Raw genomic sequence first — 6,000 nt, 5'->3', positions numbered from 1 at the left:
GCGCATGGTCTGCCTTGTCGCCAAAGAGGCGACGGCCATCAAACGGCATGTCCAGAAGGGTGGCCTGGACATCAGCCGTAAAGTTGGCGGTCCTCAACCAGGCGTGGTGTCGAACCACCACCGTCGTTGCCATCGCTCTGCCCAGTGAGTCCGTGGTATCCAGCCCACACCGGATGGAATAGCGCGCTGTATCTCAACCCTCCGCAAGGGCTTGGGCGAGTTTAGTCCGGGCCTCCTCTGGACATTGTGGCAGCACGTCTGCGACCGTGTCCCACAGTGTGGGTGTAGCGGCCCAAGAGGCATGCGGTATTGACTGACCGCAGTCCCAAACTCGAGGACGAGAACACCTTCTTACCGAACTGTTCATACCTCTTGGATTCCCGATCGGGCGGAGCCGTTGGGAATGCGGTCTGGGAAGTAGAGGCCTGGATGACCAGGCTCTCGGGGGAGGGGTGGGTGGACAAGAAGCAAGGGTCGCCCGGAGCCAGGCGGTAGCGTCTGGCCACGTTCCTATCTACAGGCTGACCTGTAGCTGGCTTGGACCAAGTGCCCAAAAGAACGTCACACAAGGCCTCATTAAACGGCAGCAGAGGCTCAGACGAGCTTGCCTGCGGTTTAAGGACCTCAGTGAGGAGGTTAGTCCTCACACTGCGGTTTAAGGACCTCAGTGAGGAGGTTAGTCCTCACAGCCGCGACGGGGAGCTCTAGGCCCAATGCCCTGGCAGCCCGCGTCAACACTACAGTGTAGGCAGTCCCCTCCTCCGTAGAAACGGTGGGAGGGGAGACAAAACCAGTGTCTGGCGAAGTGTCCAGTCCACTGGCATCCCCAAGCTCATATGCCCAGTCCTGTTGAGACTGGCACTCCTGTGCCAGAGGGTCCACAGACCCCTCCCAATCTCACTCGTCACCCATCACCTGAAATTCAGGTTCAACCGATGGGGCCCGTTAGTGGAAGTAAGAGTCACCATACGACGTCGAGAACAGCGCCCAGTGGCGCCGGAACCGAATCAAGGGCAAGATCGGGGTCGGCGTCGCCCATAGGCGGCGCCGGGGGCAACACCCCAAGGGGCCGGCGTTGGTGAGGTCGTGAGGTCAAGCGGCGACGACCCGGATCCGAAACCGGATCCAGTGAGAGCCTGCGGCGCCGGAGCACCCGACGGCGTCTGAGCCCAAGCACCCAACCCCTAGGCCCTCCAGCCAGGACCGCTGGGCCCGAATGTGCCATGGAGCCCGGCGGAGGAGGGAGAGACCTCATGGCCATGAAGTACCGCTCGATCTCCTCTGGCGTTGCATCGTACCCAGGGACCGGAAGGTATGGGGTAGTGTCACCCAAATTCTGGGTTGCAAGCAGATTTTTGGTGGGTTGTGAAAAGCAATAAAGATGCCTTTTTAAGTCTTTGCTTTGTCACATTTGTTGTGCTTCAATGTGGTCAAATGGGATGATAGGTCTTCCGACTAATTGCTGCTGATCTTTTTTTACCTGGGGTTTGGTGTTTACAAACTCCCTCGCTTTGCAGTCAGAGAAAGAAAAGTATAAAAAAACGTGACAAATTCATGTTGGGGCACAGTCAGCGTGAAAGGAAAGGTTATAAGATGCAATTTTTTGTAACAAAACGTAAATACCTGTAAATGAACTGTACACATTCAACAGTTCAGAATTGCAAGAATATGCGCTTCATTTTTGCTTTCCTAAGTGTGATGGAAACAAAGATTTTAATATGATCACATAAAGACAATTAACTTGGTGATGCACAAACTATAATGAATTTACATACATCGATTGTGTGCAATATAGTTTTAGTAGTAAGAATATGCCTGTGGAAATGTAGCTGTCATTTCAATGGAAAAGGTGCTGTCTGTAAAAGAGTGCACTACAACACAATGCTTTAGTTTCATTTAAAAAAACTAGCCCACCTCATGTCCACTAAAGCCAGGTAGGTTGCTAAGGTTTGGTCAGTCAAAAAACTGGGCAGTTCTAAGAAGTTCGAGAAGTACTGGTCAGTTTGATTTCTCTACTTCTTGCAGTAATTCTGTTTCTACTAATATTGCATTGTTTGATCACTGTCCCTCTTTTTGGTGCAGGCCTTGTGTGTCCTCCTGGAGGTGTAGTTAAGGATTACATTCATTACCTTGGGGACCTGACATTAAGTGGAGTCTAATTCTTCTTAATCTACATATGTGCCTCTGGCTTTTTTTCTCCCATTCTATTTGGGATTTTGTAGGAGGCCAAAAGTCCTTTTTTTGAAGGTGGTCCAGTCTTTCAACATCAAATGCAGCCTCCGACGTCAACCCTTGTTAGCTGTCTTAAGTTATGCAGTTTCTGATGGTGTCTATAATCTCCTCCAATCAAAGCAAAGCCACATGGTTTAGGCTTTCACCACAATGCTATCTTTAGCTTTTGATCGGTAGGTCAAATTTAATGGCCTACTGATCTGTGTTTAACAACAAAGGCTTAGCCTTTGCTTTAGAGTATTTCGAAGTTTTCATTCTAGAGGAAATGTTTGCTTAGGTAATCTCAGTGTCTTCTGTAATAGTGAATTGGTTATTTCAATACCTATTGAAATCATGTTCTAGACATCCGGATTCTGAACATGTTAGCCTATACCTCCTCAAAACCCTCTTGGGGGCCTGATTCTTGCTCTTCCGAAAAACCGTATTATACCAAACTCTGCCCTTTTGCAAGAGCCATGATGCAATGTGCACACTCTGGGTTCTCTTGGATATTATCTTCAAGTGGTCTTGCAGATGTTGGACTAGTGGTCATTTGAAAGAGAAGTTGCATGTACTGCTTCCATACCCATGTGCAAACTTTCAATGGCACTTTTGACATAATTTAAAAAGAAAATGCTCCATGTCCCTTACTGAAAAGGTACCAGGACGAGTGAAACGGAACCTCTGCAAGTTATATTTTTAACCTTTCCCTCGGTAGAAATGTACCCTGAAAAAATGGTTCCCTTTAAATTGTTTCCAATCTTATTTATTTCTCAAATTTGATTTTTTCATCCGACTCGTTTCTATATCAAATTCTGACCTTTTCTAGCTTCCAAATCAAGCTGCAGAAAAAATCTGAAAATGGAAGCAGCGCATATGGGCACTGTTGGGTAATGCTCAGTGTAAAAGGCAATACCAAAGACAGGAAAAAAAACAAGTATTCCAGGCCCAGCCACTAGATGGCAGAATGCAAACCATGTGAATCTGGAAGGTGTTCCTGCTGAACGAAAGCTGCTCCAAAAATGTGATATCAATGAGCATAACTCTTAAACGTAAACACAGCCTTACATTTCTCCTAAGAATAATGATGAGAGAACATTTGACAACTAATAGGTTGGCTTTGCTAGATGTCCTACATAGCACTCGAATAGTAAGGCTTGCCTCTTCAACTACACAATCCCTCAACGTCAAAGTACAAAGAGAGGGTACTTAGCAAATCAGTGAGCCTGCACTATCCACTCACGCTTGAGCTGAAGTAATAATTCTCACATGGACTGCTTAACTGCCCTGTAGTCACACAAGCCCAATAGAACTGGCCTGACACTTAGCAGTTCAGAAACAGAGTATTTGATTATGTTTTGTAAAGCATTTGGGTGCAGTCTACTAAACGGTTACTCAATCCGTGTAGAAGACTCTAGTACTGACTTGGTTGGTTGGCAGCCATCAATACCTCTCTGAAAGGAAGACTGGTACTCAATAGAGTAACTGCTTTTCAAAAGATGTAACATTCAGTTTTATTTTCAAATTAAATGACAAAAACCGAACCCCCAATTCTTTTTTTTTTTTTACAAAATACATCTTTTTATATTAAGCACTGTCTACATAAATAATGAAAACTTCTTTAACATTTATAGATATGTATATGTATATTATGTACAAGCAAATCTTATGAAAATCAACAAAAAGATGTTGCTTTGCAGTTCCCCTGCAGAAAATTCATGAAGTTCCTTGGTATCAGATGGGCATGAGTTTTATCATACCCTGCAGAAAAAAAGGAGTACCAGTGTTTTCAGACCAATCTAAAAGGGTGCAGTTGAAAGTGGCAGGTCCTTTATGTTTATAGCTTCTTTCGATCCATCTGAACAGGCATCCATATTTGCCGATCCACTGGGTTTAAAGTTTTTTTCCACTTTAGTTCTTGATGACCTCTTAAATTTAGCCAAGACCTATAGCTGAACACACCTGGTCTCAAGCCCGTCCATGACAACGATCCCCTTTACTGGAATCCATGAAGGTCTTCAGTGCTCTGCAGTGCCTTTCTTTGGCAGTGCCAACTGCCACCCCTTCAGAGTAACATTACTTTGAGAACTATCCGCATCGGATGTTTGCAGTTTTTCGGATCCACCAATAAATCCTCACTGCAGTCCATTCAAATAAGCAGGCGCAAGACCTAACCATTTTTCGTTGTTAGGTGAAAAACACCATATTCCGTACGATTCACATCCAAATGGATGACTTTAAAGTCTTTACTAAAATAGTAAAAAGAAACAAGACCTGAGGAAAAAAGAAAAGATGAAATATAAAATTTGAGGCAGTTATCAGCTGCTTTCACATGTATTCAACTGCTGGTACTTCAGAAAGATTATCCCAGAAATCAGGATACATGCACACAAATAGACCTAAGGATAGGGTGTTCAGACAACTGTGACCAGTCAGCCATAGTATTATGCATGCTCCAATTAAAAATACTAGTAACTTGTGTACCCACCTGCATACCCATAAGTAAAGCCATGCGTTACGCCACATCCATCATTTCCTATAAAACCTTCATTTGATTTTCAAAAATGTTTGATGGTTGGACACAAACTTTGGATTAGTTTCCACAATGACCAAAATAGAAATTTCTCTTTGTTTCAATCACTAACTAAAACATTTAATTTTAGGAGTTACTACTTGGGCCTCAAGCATGGAGATTTCATTTACAAGAGGCAAAAAAGTGCATCTAAGGCAAATGACCTGCTCTCCCAGACAACTTGGCATGAGAGAAAGAGGTTTTAAGTTGCACCTGAAAGTTCAAAAGATAAGCCTCGGTCCACAGCTATTTGAGGTTTAATAGTGCATTAGAAAAATATTGTCACTATCTGGGATTCACAAAAGCCACAGAAAAATAAAAACACTGGTGTCCATGCATATTTACTGTGTGATGCTACTAGTCAGCGCATACTTAATGCAGCCTCAAGAATTATACTCTTTTGTACCAGTCCTTATTTCAAATAGCACATATTTTTATCTAGGTTCTAGTACTGCTCAGAGCTGAGATTTTCATGTGAGCTGAACATATTTAGTATTATAGAGTGAAAAAGCCATCATTACAAATGCACCAATATGCAAATAGAATTTTTGTGACTTTGATTTTATAAGAAAGAATGCAGGATCAGTTTGAGAAACGTTATCAAGTAATTCGAAATTCTTCCATTCTTTTCCCAAAAGCAATCATCATGGGGCAGGCCTAAGCTCTGATGTGCTGCTACAGAAGATAGGTTGATTCTTTATCATTTCTTAAAACCAACCTCTTTTTTTACTGTTTATTGATCAACAAAACTAACAGCATAGTAATCAGAAGCATACAATCAGATGCAAAATGTATAGAAGTCATTTTACATAATTTGATACCACTTTTGAATCATTCCCGTATCTCTACCTGAGCATTTTGTAGGTTGTGTCCTCTAGACTTCAATATGACGTAGTTCTACAGTAGGAGACAAGCATATTTCTCCCGTGTGCATTCCATGCCGACCACTACGATCCAATTTTTGGGGGCATCCTTTATGTTTGTGTTAGAAGGTGGTTCTGACACTAGGGGCCGCCCGGATTTTTTGCTTTTTGAGCCCTTAATTGTTGAGCTTTTACTGTGGGGAGCCTCATAATCTGGGACTCACCCACAGTGAACTCATGACTGCATGGAGATTTTACTGGTGTCCCCTGGCTTGACTAGGCTGCTGCGCAGCAGCTGGAGTATGGGGCACCTCGCTGGTTACATGCAGACATGTGTACATGCATGTGCACACG

General features: G+C 43.7%; 1 protein-coding gene across 1 annotated transcript in view; it reads right to left on the bottom strand.

Annotated features, from left to right (window-relative positions):
• Positions 1-3,697: 3,697 nt before the first annotated feature.
• The window catches only part of DEDD2 (death effector domain containing 2), a 150,240-nt gene continuing 147,937 nt past the window's right edge, over positions 3,698-6,000 (bottom strand). Inside the window, exon 6 of the mRNA XM_078651336.1 lies at positions 3,698-4,485. The gene's annotated coding sequence lies outside the window, so the exon portion shown is untranslated. The remainder of the gene's footprint in view (positions 4,486-6,000) is intronic.

Source organism: Lissotriton helveticus, chromosome 7, assembly GCF_964261635.1.
Source record: "Lissotriton helveticus chromosome 7, aLisHel1.1, whole genome shotgun sequence".
NCBI lineage: Eukaryota > Metazoa > Chordata > Amphibia > Caudata > Salamandridae > Lissotriton > Lissotriton helveticus.
The sequence above is the reverse complement of the archived record's forward strand: the minus strand, read 5'-3'. Positions and strand labels throughout refer to the sequence as shown.